Source organism: Chinchilla lanigera, unplaced genomic scaffold (genome assembly GCF_000276665.1).
Source record: "Chinchilla lanigera isolate Chin_1 unplaced genomic scaffold, ChiLan1.0 scaffold00017, whole genome shotgun sequence".
In the NCBI taxonomy this organism is placed as follows: Eukaryota; Metazoa; Chordata; class Mammalia; order Rodentia; family Chinchillidae; genus Chinchilla; species Chinchilla lanigera.
In genome coordinates, this window is record NW_004955418.1 from 20685299 (window position 1) to 20704328 (window position 19030).

The 19030-nt window shown below is 43.8% G+C and overlaps 1 protein-coding gene and 1 pseudogene across 1 annotated transcript in view; both read right to left on the reverse strand.

The window, feature by feature from the left end:
• The window catches only part of Adgrv1 (adhesion G protein-coupled receptor V1), a gene marked incomplete in the record, with an annotated part of 436569 nt that overhangs the window by 81976 nt on the left and 335563 nt on the right, over window positions 1-19030 (reverse strand).
• LOC102022703 lies at window positions 1887-16021 on the reverse strand (annotated as a pseudogene).

Sequence of the window (19030 nt, forward strand, 5' to 3'; positions counted from 1 at the left end):
TTATTTTGCTACCATTTTCCAATACAGCGTTGCAAGGCTCGCAAAGCACGTCCACACCCCTCCTCTTTCAGAGAATCAGGGTGCATGTTACCCTTTTAGAAGGACAGGGAACTGTTTGCTAAGGAAGTTGCTCGTAGGTTTTGGGTGTGAACACTAAAGCTCCCATCCAGGTCTTTGAACGCTCACCTGAGTCCTATTTCACTCTACCACAGTGACCAAAGTTGAAATGATGAAGGCTAAGCTGGGTCTTCCTCATACTAAATCACACTAAAAGCAATCTGGCTGCAGATGATTTGATACTTCAGTTTTCTGACTCCGATCTCCAAGGGATCCTGGCTATGCCCTTACAAGACTATCTTCCCCTCCAGATTCCACATGGGTAAGTTTCTTTTATTCCTATACTTTTTGCAATATTTTCCAACTTACTAAGCGCAAGTCTAGCATTTACTGGTAAACCTGGATAGGCAGGTATAGGATTCCAGACAAAGAAAGGTGACATTTGCTCTTGTGTGCTACCAAGGAGCTGGCCTTTGGGTGACCCCTCATTCAGACTGCTGGCTCTGGTCTTGTTGGTCATGCTAATTTCCCCTTTTTATCTTTGCTCAGAACTGAACTCTTGTCCTTCCATGCTGCCTAGCCAAACGCTTTTCCCCTTAGTGCTGGGCTACAGCATCACGTATCTGCTCAGCCCTTGCCGACTGCAGCCTCCACAGGGACCCTTCCTTCGACTGAATTTCTGTAAAAACTGACAATTTACTCATATGTGCAGATTACTTATGGCTTTTGTATCTCATTGTTCCAAAGAGGCTACCAGGTTTTCAAAAAACAAGCTTTCAGCCTCCGTTTGAGCAATCTGCTCAGTGCCATGCATACTAAAGCACACTGAGCACGATGAAGATTCAAGACACCAGAGATGTTGTCCTTTTATCTTTAAGGTACTGCCAGGCTCCTGTACTTACACGGCATTTCAAAAGGCAAAGTCAATTTATTTTCATTTGGAAACGCTGAGTAACAATATCAAAGCCGGTGCAATTCTGGTGTGGGTTGAAAGTCTTCCCCTTTGTGGGCAGCCTCACTTTTACTTAACCTCAAGGAGACCTTAACCTATGGTATTGTTATGGTTTAAACCAAAAACTTCCCCTCGGATTCTCACCTCTGTGGAAGGTGCTTGGTCTGTGGGGGCGCCATGCTCCTGGGTGGATTAGCCCATCTGAGGAGTTCCTGTTGATTTGCTCTTAGTAGAGGGGCCCAGTTGGACCAGGTCACCGGGGCTCTGACCCCGGAGGGTGTGCTCTCCTCCCAGCCCTGCCCTTCTCTCTCAGCTCCCTGGCTTCCCTGAGAAGAGCAGACCGCCTCCTTTCTTTGCCCTGGGGCCAAGTGCTCAAGGATGAAAACTGTGAGCTGCGATAAATCACTCCTCCTTTTGGCTTCAGGCGTCAGGTGTTGGCCCCAGTGCTGAGAAAGCAGCTGAGACAGGTGTGTCCCTGAAAACAAAGTCAGCTCTCAGCACTGTGTGCGGACTGAGTTCTTCGACTCATCGCCAGCACAGTCTAAAGCAAGTCTTGCGTTTATTTTGGAGCAGGTGTAATTATTTTGTGCTCTAGCGGGCTCTGATGAACACTCTCATATCTATAGAAATGAATTGTAATGTAAGTATCTTTTTATAATAATTTCTTCTTTTGCCCTTTGTCCTGTTTTGCTTTCTTGTATAAAAAAGGACCAGTATCAAGGTAAGGTGGGGGGAGAGATGATAATACTAGTAATGAGAAATACTAGTAATTAATATTATTGAGAAATGATAATACTAGTAAGATGATAATACTAGTAATGAGAAATACTAGTAATTAATATCATTGAGAGATGATAATACGAGTAAGATGATAATACTAGTAATGAGAAATACTAGTGCAGAGAAATGGGGCACCAGAGGGATAAGCCTCAAAAGGAGGATGGCTGGGGAATGTCATCAAGGCAGCAAAATATTCTCTGTAAAAACCTGCAGGACACCACAGCCTCAGAGACAGTGGCAGAGGTCCCTCTTCCAGAGGGGCTCTCTCCACTCGACAGTCCAGAAGAGCAATGGCAGCTTCTCCTCCTTCTGTGGCCGCCGCCCCTGCCCATGCTGGGTCACCTGCTTCCTCATGTAGGTAGGAGTGTGCAGGGCTCGGAAGGCAGAGATTTTCTTTCCGCATTTCCAGCAGCAGCTGTGCTCCAGCTCCTCCCTCTCAGGTACCACTGACTGCATGCGCGAGGCCCTCTGGGGGAAAAGGCTCCTGGGGGAAGAAAACATCTCAGGCCAGTCGTCCTCTGGAGGCAGCCCAATCAGGTCAAAGTTTTTGCCCAACTGGTCAGCTTCAGAGTCTCCACAGAAGAGAGGCTTTGATGAGCCGTCTTTGCAACAGACAGCCCACACCCCACATGTCCACAGGTGCTACACGGATTGCAGATGAACTTCGGGAGCCGGTACCACAGTGTGGCCACCAGTGGTCTATGGGCCATCTGGTAGCCGTAGATTCTGGTTAGGCCCAAGTTGGCCAGCTTGACTGTCCCACCACCGTCACCAGAATGCTCTCTGGTTTCACAATGCAGCTGGCATGAAGAAAACCTAGGCTTCTTAGAAACTGGCGCATCAGATTCTTGATTGTTCCAACTGGCAAGCCTGGTGGAGGTGCCTTGTCCCAATACGTCCTAAGTCTTGGTCTACACGCTCCAGCACCAGGGTCACCTGGATCTCCAGGTCAGTTCAGGAAGTGGCACACACATCCATCAGCCGGACAACACGGGCTGCTCGATCGCCTCCAGCCACCTTAGCAACGTTGCCTCACGTGCTGATGGGTAGGTCTCCTCCAGCTCCTTCTCCCTTGGGGACTCCCGCTCTTGAGGGCCATGAAGTAGCCACTGTGGTGATCATGGGCCTTGTACACGGTCCCATAGACACCAACACCAATTTCAGCCACCTGCTCATGTTGAGAGGCAGCCGTTCTCAGATGAGGGGAGGCCCTCTTGTTGGCTAAGAGCAATCTTCTCACTAGTGACTTGGAATAACTCACTTGACTCTCACAACGATACACACACACACACACACACACACACACACACACAATTTTGGAGACAGGGTCTCGCTATGTAGCCCAGGCTGACCTAGAACTCACAGTGATCCTACTGCATCAGCCTCCCATGTGCTGGCCTCACAACAATATTAATTACTAGTATTATCATTCCCATGTTACAAATGGGGCACCGAAGCACTGAGAGGTTAAACAACACGTGCAAGGTTAAATCCTAGGAGAGGATGGAACCTGTGGGCTCTGACTTCTGCACTGCACAGCCTCTCCACACAAGGAGGGTGCTGGGTGTGCACTGAGCAGAATTCCTGGTAAGAGTAGCAATAAGAGCTTCTAGAGCCTCCAAGACATCACTGTCAAGATATAAAGTTATTATCTTTTTTAAAAAATGAAGGCTGATCAGCTTGAAGCAAGAGAGTCCTAGACAGAACATTATCCAGGATCGAGATGCTTCCAGCAGCAACTGGGCACACAGAGGTGTGGCCCTGCTCGCGCCGGCTCCACTGCATTATGCAGGAGCACACTAGAGATGGCCTCTCTGAGGACGTCCAGCCCGGTGACGGGCTCTCCTCCTCACGCCGACAGCTGCCTTTCCCGATGGCGGACAGGAAACCTCAGACACACAGTGCACTTCGAAGACAACAACCATACAAGGCTCGGCCTGCTGTGAGCACACAGTAATAAGAAGGCTGAACTTTCTATTGGCTCAGACTATAGCTTGTTTGTTCTCTTGGGAAGAGAGAAAAAAAACAGCCCATAGATCCAGTTTTAAAGATTTCTATAAAGAATTGGAGCAGAACAGCAAACCCTTTCAGCACGGGGAATCACATGCCAGACCGTCTTCGGGCTCAGCGTGGGGGGCGCTGCCCATTTCTGAGTCTACAAGGGCAAGTCTGTGAAGGCTCTGACAGACGTAACTTTCCAAGTGCATGCAGGGGACAGGACGCAGATTGTTTGCTAATGTGTAGGGCATTATTTTGTAATGACTGCTGTGTTTTACGACGCTGATATTTCATTCAGATTAAATTATCCTGATTGAATAGTTGAGATCACTCTGCAGACAGAAGGTGAACCCCAGACTGCACCCCGCCTCGGCAGTGTGGCACTGAACCTGAGGCGGTGGGTGTGCCTCCTCCTCATGCCCATGTGGAGAGTGGCTGGGCCCAGCGCTCAAATTCCTCAAGGGCTTCACCTGGCAGCTCTGAGGAAGGCGTTCTGTGTTACAGATCAACTACACTGTGATATTCATTAGACCCAGTTATCATTTATGATCTCTCCCCACAGAAGGATTTACTGCTTTATTCATGAATTATTTAAAACACTAACTCTTTTCTGTAGCAAAGCACAATCTTTTCATAATACATGGCGCATTTAATAGGTCTCACAGAAGTTCAGGCGGGGCTTGGGGAGAGTTTTGAACTGAATGAGTTTGTGTTTCTGGCGGGTGGTGCAGAGATCAGGGTGAGGGTGTCACAGGTAAATGAGTGAGGCCAACTAGGAGTCTCAAGATTAAGACATTCGGGAAAGCAGGTAGATGGTTCAACAAATAAGGCTAGACGGTACAGACAAAAGAGCGTACTGGTCAGCTGAAATGAGTACTTATGCTAAGATACGGCCTCTGAGAAATTCCCTGTGGCCTCAGGAATTTTTCCTCTTTTAAGTATGTTCTAGTGCAGCTTCACCATAAAGAGGCCATTTCACACTGGGGAAGTTGATTCACAAGCTCAGCCTCAACTTATTATCTCTGGAATAATAAGATGACCAGTGAGGAGGAGCCTGGGGAGAAGACGGCCCCAAGTTCTCTCCCTGAACCCAAATTCACTAGCTCCATTCCATTTTGACCTTGACACAATATGGAGTTAATTCATAAAGGTGCTATGACCATGTGCTCTTCACTCAGTATAATGCATAATATGAATAAACTCAATCTTTCATCATTCCTTCTAAAGTGAACTCTTACTTGATGATCATAGTTAAACTGATACACAATTGTAGATAATTGGAAATCACAGCAGTATCTCATTATGCATTTACTTACTTTTATTTTCTTCTTGAGGTCCTGGGGGGTGAACCCAGAACCCAGAACCCAGAACCTTCACACTTAGCTATATCCCCAGTTTCTTATTTTGTTTATTGTATTAAAAAAAAAATTTTGTCAGCTAGTCTGCCATGCATGATGATAAGTCCAGCATAAATATTTGCTAGATACTCCAAACAAATCGAATGCACAGATAGTTAACACTGGAGTATACATACAAATTAACATCAACACAGTCACCCAGCAAATACTTTAGTCTCTTATGCTGCAGCTCCTAAGATGCAAATTTGTACAGCATGTGATTCCTCTCCATGAATTTTGAACAGTGCAGTGGCCATAGTGCCACACATAGGGGAAGGAAGGTCCCAAAGGAAACTGCCTGTGGTGGCACATGCCTGCAATCCCAGCACTCAGGAGGCAGAGGCAACAGGATCATGAGTCCCAGGGCAGCCTGGATTACACGGCAGGACCCTGTACTCAACAGCAGCAGCAGCACCAGCAACAACAACAACAACAACAACAGCAACAGCAACATCAAAAGCAGCAGCAGCAGCAACAGCAGCAGCAGCAACGCCACCACCACAAAGATTCCAAAGAAGGCTTGAAATCCATTTCAGTGCTAACTCCCAGCTAAGGAAGAATCTGTTTCTTTAGTACAAATATTTCATATGTCTGCCTGGATTTTAGGACAATATATCTAAGAGCCTCAAATTTCACTTTTGCAATTGCAATAGTTTTTACATCTTTAGCCTTCTCAAAATGTTTTACTTTACAGAGGCAAAGCACTACACACATTTCCTGGCTTTTAAACTTTATTTTCTACCCATTAGTCATCTTCATAGAATTCTGCTGAATTGTTTCCAATGGTTTTCAGTCTTTTCCATGAGCTGAAGAATCTCGGCTCAGATATAAGGATTTAATTAAGAAGTAATAAAACAGCAAAAACTAAATCATCATTTCAGAGTGGATACATACTTTTTATTCTTCTAAAAGTTTCCTTGTTTTAAAAACTTTACACCTATTGATTCACAAGCAACACAGCGTGGTCCTTCTACTTTTCATTTGTATCAGTGCATCTTATGTTCATGTGTTTTGTTTAGTCTTCTGGTCTTGAAAATTACATTTGCCCTTGTTGCAGCCATGCTGTAGGGCTTCAGTTCTTTCCTAGTTTACATATCTACAACAGACCTTATTGCTTTTAGTCTTCATACCCATCCTTTTGTTCTTTTCCATGTGCTGGGGTCACATCCTTCTTTTATCTTGGAGAATGAGTTATTTTGGTCCTAGCCAGAACTCAGACTAGCCTGGCCAAAGCAAGCAGGTGACACAGGTCAGACAATCAGAACTTGAACCCTGTGTCTCAAGGGTGTCCCATTTTCATCATGGGAAAGCAACACACTTTTCCACGCAAGTCAGATGGACCATGTAGATCTGGGACTTTCTTCCTTGCTTCATAAAGCAGCTGACCCAAGAAGGGCAGTCACAAGGGACAAAATGAGTGAGTCACAAAGGAGCAATGGACTGAGACTAAACCTGAGAGCCTTTCATATGCCCAAATCTTCACCTGCTCAGGTTTTTATTACATGAACTATACATTTTCAAATATGCTAATTTGACTTGGATTTTTGTCAACTGCATTTTATTTTATTTATTTTTATTTTTATTTTTTATTTTTGGTTTTTCTCTGGTACCGGGAACCAAACTCACGACCTTGCGCATGCCAGGCAGGCACTTTTGCCGCTGAGCTAAATCCCCAGCCCCTCAACTGCATTTTAAACTCTCCAAAAAGATGCTTCAAGCACTCCCTTAATCCTGAGGAATTATTTCCTTATTGGGAACATTGGGCTCAATATATACAGGATATGGTGGGTAGCAAGTACATATTTGCAATGTCTGGGCAAGAAGACATGAGAGAAGGACGTAGCCACATCAGAATTAACAAAAGAGCAGCAATAATGACATGATTCCCACATTTACATTGTCCAGTTTGAAAGTGAGCACACAGGCTGGAAAATCTGAGTGCAAGTTTTACCAGAGGATAGCACAAAGGTGTTCTTTCTTCCAATAATTCAAGCAAAAGGAGCCGTCTATCGAGGCTGCACGGTATGTATAACATCTTAATCCCCCAAAGCTCATCTTTCACCTGCACCAAAGTAAGTTCTGAAAGCTCTGGGGAGAATCAGGTTCCCTGTGTGTATATATCTAAAATGCCTGCTGTCACTGAAATAGAAGTGAATTTATGAGATAAATCCCAAGAGGCAAGTTAATTCTTTCTAGGCACTCTGCCTGTGCAGTTGCCCATGCCAGAAATCTGAGAATCATCCAGGACTTTCTTTTTCTGCCTCTTAATCAAATCAATCACTTAGACCTGACGACTACACTTTACAAATATTTTTGCAAATCCATTCATTTCTCTTCACCCACAACACGGCCACTGTGGATAGCCAGATCACCGCACCTCTGCTTGAATGCTGGTGATCAGCTCTCAACTCCTCTCTGCATTCATCCATTCCTGGTGCTGGAGTTAGAATCTTCACGTCCCCCAAAAGCCCATGGGGTGAAGGCACGGTCCCCAGTTCATGGCACCACTTGAAGGTGGCAGAGCCATTAGGAGTGGGGCCTCCTGGAAGGAAGTTGGGTCACTGGGGGCATAGCTGCAGTGGAGACTGGGATCCTGGCTGCTCCTTTTTCTCTCTTTTTGCTTTCTTTGCCCCATGATCCCTTCCCAATATGGTGCTTTGTCACAGGTGTAAAGCAACAGGGGCAACTGACCATGGATAGAAACCTCTGAAACTGGGAGCCAAACTAAACTTTTCCTCTTAAGTTGACTACTTCAGGTACTTTGTTACAATGATGGAAAACTGACACACACTACAACCTATCCTTTATACAACAATGGGAGAGGGCTTTCAAATGGCAAATAGGTCATTCTTTCTAAACCCTTTGCATTACCATGAGGACTGAGGCCAAAAATCCATGCCTGCCCCTTTCTGCGCAGTTACCCTGGCCATCTTAGAGTTTCTCCAATAATGCATTGTTCATGCACACAATAGGGTCTTGCTTCCACTCAGGACCTTGTGTTTCCTGCTCTTAATATATAATTCCTAGTACCCTAGTACATACTATTTCCAAATGCCTCTTCCTCAGGGGGATTTTCTTTGACCTCCTACTATACCAAGTCCCTCAATTAATAATCCACAAACCCTAAAGCCTCTTGGTTTAAAGCCTGGCACTATTTACTAGACTGTAAGTTTCCTGAGGGCAGGTGGGTGTATATTTTGTTCTTTTCTAACTCCTTGTACCATAATGAAGGGATTGTTACTTATCTCGCTATCCATGTAATTAACTTTACTCCCCTCCCCCCAATTAACATTTGACAACATATTGCCCCCCCTCAGCCAATCTATGGGACCAAAGTCAGGAAACAATCCTCTGCATGTCTCATTTCTTGATGGGTTACCAGCAGAGGCACTGACAGCTTTGGCTTTGCACTACCTTTTCAAGACTATGTGGACCACTTTGGAAGGTAAAGACAGTGTGCTCTTCTGCAGCAGGGCAAGACTGATTTAAAGATGTGCGAAGATGAGGTAACTTTACTCGTATGCATTACAAAAGGTTGGGGTTTCCTAAACTTGGAGACCCTTGGCTGTAGTGGGTACCAGCTGTGTATAGCATCTTCCCCAGTCTGCCTGGTATTGCTCTGCGTGGTCTCATGGGCAAGGGGAGCTAATACAAGCATGGGGCTGTGTGGCTGTCTGTGCCAGGAGTAATTAAACTACTTTGTCCCTGACCTCGAAGTCTCCTCTCCACCAGTACCCATGAAGCAGGGTAGCTTGATAAGAAGCAAGAAGGGCCAAAGGTCAGAATTATTAGAATCCCCAACAATATGGAGGTCATTTTTGCATTGCAATCCTTAACACTTACAAATACTTATTTTTATTTTGCAGCTGACTTCCTACCAGAAATTCTTATTTTGAGGTACAAGGATGGGCTTCATGGGCATTGTGAATTCCCCACATAAACATAGTATTCAAAATGAATGAAATGCTTTTATTAGATTTTCAGGGAGCCAGAAAAAAATTTCTGAATCATCTAGGGGTGCATGCTCTTTATAAATAGTATAAATTTATTAGGATATGTCTTAAACAGTGATTTTTTCATTAAGTATATTTTTAATGTCAGCAATGTACAATATTTAATAGAAAGCCTTAATTTGTTGGTCTCTTTCACTACCTGTTTTTGTCCTCAATACTGTGAGGTACTATGAGGTGTATGGAAATCTCAGTTAACACATGTGTATAATGCCAATAAGATAATAAACATTGTTCGTAGATTTTTACATGAATCAACTCATTTATGACATTAGCACCCATGTGAGGTAAGCATTATTTCCATATTATTAGAAGTACTCAGTCAAACACTAAAGAGAAAGTTTAAAGTTTTAGAAATTTGGTATCTATATATAAAATCAAGTTATCGTTAAACTCTGGTTAGGCATTTTTACTTGCTCAACTTTCTTCCTCTTATATAGAGATTGAAATATTTGGAAACCCAAGACAAGAGAAAAAGAAACCTAAGGTGGCAGCATCTCTGAATAAGGCAATGTCAGAAATGATAAATAATGTCACTAAACTAATATTTGAATACCAATTTAAAGTGAAAATATGTGAGGGAGGGTGGACTTCAAGTTAATTTGGTTAAGAGTACTGATAGATAAGCATTTGCCTCTGCTCCAATCCTCTCACCTCTCAGTACTTAAAAACAATCAAAATAAGACGTGAAGTTTGTACTCTAATTTAATATATGAAACCATAAATCCTCATGTGCCAAATTTATCCCACAACAAAATGTCACACTGGGGCTGAGGTCTGGTGGCTCACAGAGCAATCAGAATCAGGGGTGGCTGGGTTTAATACCTGTAGGGGAGCTACCAGGACGTTGCCTGCAGTGTGTTAGGACTAAGTTACATGCAATCTAAGATCCATGAGTGGTTGTCAAGATCATGAAACTGGAACCAGAATACTCTGCTCACTGCCCAGGGAATGTGAGAAACAGTTACCAGTCAGAAATCTGAACTCTAAACATTGTCCTGTATTGATATGACATACAAATTCATACTGCTGATATAAATCAGTAGCATCAAACTGAAAAATCAGAATAACAAGGATAATTCCTGGTCTAGAATCTGTAAATTATGTAGGATTCTATCAAAGAACACACAAGGTTCCTATAGAAGACAACCTTTCTCTCACTGAGCTTATAATAAAAAAAAAAAACTGCAGCAAAGAAATAATGATCCTTATATTATTCAAAAAAGAGGCTGGAGAATTATTAATTTTAAAATATTTGCTAAGGATATATACTACAAAAACTAGTACACAAAAAGTGGATGCTTAATCACATTCATGAAAGAAAAGCCAAAAATAAGGTAACAAAAACCTTGATTCACAGAAAGTACAAAATGAGTTAATAGAAAGAACTCAAATTTTAGCAACAATCACAACAAATGTAAATGTACTCATTTCACTAGATAATAGAGCTCCAGATTTGATTTAAACAAATCCAGCTATAGGCCACACAAGATTTTAGCTAGAAGTACTGACTCATAACATTTAAAGAATCATTACATTCCACAGCGGAATAGAAAGCCAGTTAACAATACTAATGTGAAACCAAACAGAAAGTAAGGCTGTTAGCCATTCATAAAGATCAAGAAGGGTCAAAGAACAATCCCTCCTCTCCCCAGAAATATAGCAAAATGGGACCTATATGCACCTAAGTAGATGGCCTCAAAAATATAAGGAAAACATTGATATAAAGAAGCACTTACAGATTTCTATTATCTGAATATTTAGCTGAAATAAACTCCTCTTTAGGAAAAAAATTCTCAGAAGTGACCCAATAAAAATAGACATCTAGATAAAAATATAATATTAAAGAAAGTGGGGTTAATATTCACTTCATACCTGTAGGGTAAATAAAAGTTTATAGACAAATTTAAGCAAATCTTCATGCAACAGATACCTCAATTTTATACAAAATTTACCATGTTTTTCTTGCCACCATTTGGATACAAAACACCAAAAACATGAAAAAAAATCATTATAAACTAATCTTACTAATGAATGTACACGCAAAAAGTCTAAATTAAACATTAAGTTGAATCCAAGAGAAGACTAAAGTAGATTTATCCAAGAATTTCCAAAAATGTTTAACATTAGGATATCTAAAACTAAATCTCATCATTAATGGATCAAAGAAAAAATATACAGCAACTACAGGAGTATGGTGGTGTTGCAGGGATGAGAGGGCATGTTATAGAACAGAGGGCAGAGCCCACTCACATGTGAATGGGAATTCTGTTACAAGCCAAACAGGGAAGGAACAAATAAATGCCACTGAGACAGTTGATTATCATTAGAAGAAATAGATCTCTACCTGACTCCATTCATAGCAGAATAGAAAGCTAGTCAGCAATTCTAATGTGAAACCAAATAAAAAGCAAGGCTTTTAACCATTTATAAAGATAAGAAGAGTCAAAAGAGCAATACCTCCTCTTCCTAGAAACATAACAATATGGGACCTATATGCACCTAAGAAGATAGCCTCAAAACTATAAGGGAAATATTGGCATAAAGAAACACAGATCTCTATTGACAAAATGCACTGCAGATAATACAGCATCTAACTGTAAAAAAATACAACTTTATTTCAGAAGAAACTACAGGAGATTATAATATTGGAATGGATTTATTAATCAAGTTTTAAGGAAAATTTGGTTAATATGACTGCATCAAGCTTGAACACCTCATTTTATACAGAGTTTAAAAGACAAGTGAAGCCACATGTAGTTATTTGCAGCATATCTGACAAATGATTATATTCATGAAAGAAGCTACACAAAGCTACAAATCAGTAAGAGAAAAACAATGTTTGGCCCATGGTTGGTGAAGCTGTGAGATGATGCTTCTGTTGGTACCAACTGTTGCAACCACTTTCAAGAATAACCTGTCAGGGGCTGGGGATTTAGCTCAGTGACACAGCGCCTGCCTGGCAAGTGCAAGGTCGTGAGTTCAATTCCTGGTACCAGAAAAAAAAACCAACAAAAACCCCCCCAAAAAACTGAAAAACCAAAGAATAACCTGTCAGTGTCTACTAGTTAAGATAAACCTGGGGGCTGGGGATTTAGCTCAGTGGCAAAGTGCCTGCCTGGCAAGCACAAGGTCGTGAGTTCGGTTTCCAGTACCAGAGAAAAACAAAAACAAACAAACAAAAAAAAGATAAACCTACATGAAGCCCAGCAATTTCACATCTAGTTATGTATGCTAGAGAAATTTTACACACATGCCTATGTGTTCACTGAGCTACTCTTTATAATAACAAAAATACAAAAAAATCTACGTCTATGGATAGCTAATAAATTACAAAAATAAACTGGATTATGTTCATAGCTTGGTATAGAGTAGAACTATTTCAGCAAGTGAGCAAAAGGCATGTTTATCATTTAAAATAACCTTTAAAGTATTTTATTGATTATAAAAGCAAAGTGCAGAGGCATAGATACATTTGAATGAGTTATTGCCCTATGTAGTTCCTGAAGAGTAAGAAGCAAGATGAAAAGGCTACATACCACCATCTCAGAGGAAGGAAGAAGAGCAGGTGAAGTCTCATGTCCTCGCTTTTGGCCTGTGGCTCAGACGTTCGGCGGGCAGGATGGACCCGCAGGATAGCCATGTCATAAACTGGAGCTGACCAAACACTACATCGAGTGTCTCAGAGGAGTCCAGTTGTGAATAAACGGGTGTCACGACTGGGAGAACAGGGGCAGGGTGTGCACAGGGTCAGATTAAGGGCAACATGAAGGGACCCCAAAACCAACTTGAAGGACATCAAGGGTAGCTTGAAGTCTTTGGGGATTACAACCACACGTAAATACCAATCGGTCACAAACCAGGACTGCAGTCCAGGCCAGTTTGGGCTTCTGGGGCCAAGTCCTCTATCTGGGTTTATTTGGATGGATGTGGGAGAGGACTGTGGACTTGGCTTAGGAATTATGGTAGGATTCCCTCTCTAACCCATGATGAAAACGGCCTCAGAGGAAATTCAGAAGCAGGGATGTGCAGCTCTATTCTTTACCTAGAAATCCATCTTTTCTAATTACAAGACACAACTGCCATTCATCGAGTTCAAGAATTAAAGCAACAAACAAAACCAAACTGGGCCTGAGTAGTGAGTATGGCTCCCCGTGTCCTCCAGCACCTAGTGTCTGCTACTTAACAAATCCTGCTTTAGAAGGCCAGTTTCCTTAGCAAAGGAAAGTCTGTGGGCTTGGTAAAGTTTAGGAACTGGCAGGCTCTTTAAAGTTCATTGTGAGATTCAGTATTTACACCATCAACAGTATTGTCAATAAATTATGCTTACTATTGTACAACACAGGAAAAAGCAATGTTCTTTGTTTATCTTGGCTCGTGTTTATGTTCAGTTCTGCTGTGGGAAAGCAAACTCGAACAATGCTGAGCTTTTCCTTCATGAGATCCTGACCAGACTGTCTGGGCCAACGTGAGAAGCCCGATGAGAAGCAGGGGAGGAAGATTCAGCTCCTCGTTACGCCCTCTCTGCGCTTGTTTTCCGAGCAGAAGGAGTGGGGCCCTCTGACCTCCCTTTTCCATCACCTGCCTTGCCCCCGGTCCCCGATGTTGCCTTTGTGACCCTTGTCTCAGGCTGTTCCCCGTCTTTTCCACGTCCCAGGCTAGCCCTGCCAGGCTTCCAAACAAGCAAATGAACCCACCAGACCTCAACTTCTCCATGTTGCTGATTAACAGAGGCACTGTGAAGAGCCTGAGGGTTCAGTCTGCAAGGTTGCCAGGGGGCTCTACGGTCAGGTGGAGGGGCCCAGGGACTCGGCTGGATGACGTTTGTGCATCTGTCAAGCTTGGTTAGATTATCACGGAGGCTGGCAACCCATTCGTTGGTAGCCCACGAACTGTTTCATGCACTGGAAAATGAAGAGCTGAGCGACTGTTTTCTTCCTCGCGTGAGGCAGTGGGCAGAGCCAGGGCTACTTTCTGCTTCTCTCGCTTCCGGCTCCATTTTCATCATTCCGTAAGAGCCTCAAGGAAAACACTGATTCTTATTCACAGCACATGCATTTTGACAGTGACGTGCGGGGTCTTCCCAACAGACCTCTAGAACCCGGCACACGTGGCTGTGTCTTGTCCCTTGCAGGGCGGCTTGTGTTCACAGCGTACAAACCTCCCAAGGAGCCCGCGCACTCACTGTTTTCCCTGCCGGGCCTGAAATCCTAGGAGGCGCCAGCCCAAGGCCGCCCGGCTCACGCAGGCAGCGGGCACTTCTTTCCCTCTGGGCCTCCACAGCGGGAACAGGACCCTGGGATTTTCCATATCTTTAGGACCTGGGTTGTAATGTAGGGAAAGGAAATTGTGCCATGATAGAAAAAAGATATTACTTCACACTTACACGATAGGTCTTAAAACAACGGTTTAAACGGTATTTACAGAACAGCCCAATGATCTTTGCTTCACGTTTTAAAAAAGGCATTGTGTTATGCCCTGTTCAAATGAAATCTGAAAGATTTCACCCCATTATTCTGCTTTAAAGTATTTGCAAATATTTAATCCTGCTTATAAAATACCAAAGTTTCAGAAAAGTTCACAGAACCGTATTTTCTATTACAGCCCTGGACTCTGGGGCAGGTTTGAGTCCCGGTGAAGCTACACACTAGCTGTGAGACTTCACATGCATTTTGAATAATTACTTCACGGCTCAGTTTTCTCATTTCTAGAATGGGGACCGTGATGTTTATAGTATCTGCTTCACAGAAGCACTAGTACAATACTAAGCAGAAGCACTCACACTGCTTATGCAGTACCAAGCACTTAAGCATTATTACCATTAAATAGCATTCTCTTGGTTATCGACTCATCAATAAAATGTGCCCACCTCTCACAAGGTGGCACCGCTGCCCTGCTGAGAGCTGAGGTGCTCTGACACGTCAAAGCAAACCTGCCAAGCTGTTCTACGTAGTAGGCCTTATTCCTAACACTATGTCCAGGCTTTCTTGACCAACTGAGTGAAACAGCAAGAGTAACACTGCTTCGCTCCAACTCCCTGCCTGGGCTGTGGGCGGAAAAGACGACTGGTGCTTTTCGAGGGTTCTCTTCACTGCTGCTGGTTGGTGCTGACCCTGGTTCCCCGACAGAAGAGTGGGGGAAAACAGGACACTCTGGGCTGTCATTGGCCTGGGCAGAGTATTGAGAAATCGGCTGAAACAAACCATCTCTCTGTCAGCTTGCCTTCCCCCAGTCCGGGCGGGGAACAGATCTTACGTTTTCCAGAGTAACTGCATCCACTGCTTCAGCTGTGCGTCCATAAGGGACCTCAATGAGGACACTAACTCCCATGTTCTCTTTTGGATGTTTCCGCACCCATTTTGGTAATTTGTGTTAAAATGTGTAACTGTCTCGCTTAAGTAAGACAGGGCCTTCGCATCTCCCTTCTGCCCTTAGGCAATATGCACTTCGCCAGCTCCACACAGTCATCCTCTGCAGCAGGGAGGAGCGGAAACGGAAAGGGAGAGAGGTAGGAGGAAAGTAGGGAAGGCGGCACGGTACGTTAGGGAGGGAAAACCCTAAGGACGATGCTACACCTCAGTGTGTAGCACAGACACGGTGTGGGTCTGGTCTCAGGGCTGTCAGCATTGGTCCGAGAGCTTGTTACAGGCCACCAACTTCCCTCGCCTAGTAAGAGCTCAAAGCACTGCAGGTTCTAGCCAAGAAGCAGTAATGGAAACTCTGCAGCCTTTTATTTTGGCCCGATTCCCAGGGAGGTCCAAGGGGAGACCCACCGACTCGGCACAGGCCTGCAGCTCCACGCCTTTCCCTTGGGAGAGCTCCGTCATTGTCGCCAAGGCTGTTGGATCCACTTACTGCAATCTGAGTGCCTGTAAACTGGCTCAACTGTCACCAAGCCTGGCAAGACATTTAAAGGCCACGGCTCGTACTAAAGGGAAAGATTTAACCCCCTTAGCCCATTATGCAAGAAGCAGAATTCCAAACCCAACGGAAAACACTCATGCAGTCATTTGGGAAAACAAATTGATTTCTTTTTTAAACCCCAAAGTCAGAGCTTTGGTGGAACACATTACCTCTCATTATAAGGCAGGCAGTCGTCCTTAGAGGCATTAGGAATTTCACTGTATATCTTTGAATCACGTTGTCTAGTTTGAGTTTTTAAAAGGTGAGTGTAACTGAGTATTGCTTTTAACTAAGTCCCAGGAGAAACACAAATCAAAGCTGATTCATAAAGGATGTAAAGTACAGCTTAATGTTCTCAGTTTAATATTGGCAGAGTAAAGAGGTAGTTGATACAGATATACCTTAGGGCTTATTAATCTACTCCAGTAAGTCAGGAATACAGAGTTGGCTCCTTTTCCAAAACAGGATATGGCTAACACACACTTTCTTCTCCCTTTGGGCTGAATATGCCCAAATCTTCCATTTCGCTCCCATTCCTCTCCATCTTGAAACCTGTGGGCCCTAGGCAGGCTGTCTATACAGCAGTGGTGAGGCTGAGATCACCAGGGTATTCACCAGGCCAAGGAAGTGATGTCACAGGCCTGGGCATCAGGAGAGGAGGGCTCCTAGGCTGCACCTTACAATCAGCTGGGCACTTTGAGAACAAGTCCAGGCCTGGGCCTAAGACCCCGAGGAGAAGAAATTGGTTTAGGGTTGGGCCCATGCATCAGGACTTGCTTTGGAAAGCTTCTCAGGTGACCTAATATGTAGTGGAGGTCGAAAACTACTGGTCTACCCAACATGAAAACCACTAAAGGACAAATTCTAATTTGCAGGTAGTTACTATTTTCACTAACTCTATGTGAACTACTAATTCTATGTGAATTATTCCAGTTAGGTTGGAAAAATAGTATCTTAAAAGCATCTGAGTGACATTCCCTGACTTTCATCCTATTTCTGTTAATACAGCTACTTACATTTTCAGGAAAAAGAAGGAAACCCTAAAGGTCTTGCTCATATTCAGGGGAAAGGACTGCTGGGACCTGGGTCCCCAGGCAACCAAGCCGCCCCACCCTGGGTGGGCCGGGGTCTCTCTGGCATTGTGAGTCTAAAAGCCACAAATGGGAGACAGACTTAGAGTTCTAAAGCAGATACCAGAGGGCATTTCTGAGTGTCTTTCACCCAGTATTCTGGTACCTAGTTGGGAAACAATTCAGGAAATTACTCCTGGTTCAAAAAACCAAACAAAAGATAGGAAGGCAATGCATACATCTTTCAGTTTGAACACAGTGATAACTGTTCCCGATCTCAAGTCTTTGCTTCCTCTTTCAACCCCACCGTATGGCTGTGTAAATCTTTTCACTGTTCTATGTCACTTCTGGCTCTGGAGTCTTACCCCTAATTTGGCCTGGGGACACCTACAGGTTCATCTTCCTGGGCTTTGTATTCAACTCTTCCAGGTCACACAAGACTATTTTTACTCACAACAGTGCTTCTGATATTATTTAAACACCAGGCTCACTTAACTGTCAAATCTGACACACGAATCTGCTTAAAAAGAAGAGTTTTTGTGTAAACACCAGTTCTCCTTTACATAATTTGTTCTTCTGTGGAGTCTGTAGGATAAACCCTATAGGGCAATCATTTCTATTTTAACTTCCCCAAAAGGAAGTAAGATCTGAGACAATCTGAAGTTTAAAAACTATAGAAACATCCATAGGATCCCAAATTTCCTTTCAAACTCCCCAAGACTTCACACTGAGGTTACTTTTTAGCTCCTCTGTTTCCCTGACATGTCACATTTTAAAATAGCAACACAGAAAGCTGCAGGCCGAAACCATAATTTGTAAACCTGTTGGAATGAATTCCTCCCCCACATTAAGGGAGACTAGATTAGTGTGCTCCTCTCCCCAAAATTGTTGCCCCATGAGTCATCAGGCTTTTCTGTGACCCTGTGTTAGTTCTCGTCCCTGCAGACCCACGCAGTGGGGGCACGAGAAAGATTTAGGGTCCGTATGCAGATGTTCGCCACTTCAAGTGAATACAGGCCATGCTAACTCTTACCTGTCGGGGGGGTAGCCCTGACGATGGGGTTACACACAGAGGAGTACACATCGATCCAGGGCTTAAAAAACTGCCTTGGAAGTGGTTTTTTCCCTCACCCTTGAATGAACACTACATTAAGCCTCTGAATTGAATTTGAAGCAAATCTAAATGCCAAAAGATTCAGATAATCCAAGTGAGATACTGTTGTGCTTGCTTCTTAGGTGAGCTCTGCTTTTCAAATAAAATTCAGTTCACCTGAGTATTTTCTGAAACGCCAGGACAAGGATCACTGAGGTCTATGCTACACCCATGTAGTGGAGGAGAGAGGCAGCCAGGCTCCTGCCACCTCTGTCACACGTGCAGGACAGCAGGTGACTGAGCCACGCCGTGCACCTCCTCGGGAAGGATGCAAGGAGATGAGCCTGCGTGTGTCAGCCAGGAAGTAGGGGAGGTAAGCAGTCTCTAAGCTGCTGCTCTGTGGGCGTAATGAGGTCTCTCACTCACTCACGGCACAGAAATGATGAGTCTCAGTTTTGATCTCCCCACCTAATGCAAATAAAGCTGAGTTCGTTCAATCACCTGCTCTGCCTTCAGCCACTCCAACTGGATTCTCTGTGCTTAACTTTGTAAATACAACATCGTGAGGAATGATCCCACCAAGGGAAGGCAGTGGGCCTCAGTCAGTGTTCAAGTCAGAGCTGACCAAGAAGTGAAACCGACAACCTTCCATGTCATTGCACATTAAAGAGCCTCAAAAATATCAGGGGGAACCCTTCTCCACTGCTGGTGGGAATGCAGACTGGTGAAACCGTTGTGGAAATCAGTTTGGAGATTCCTCAGAAAACTAG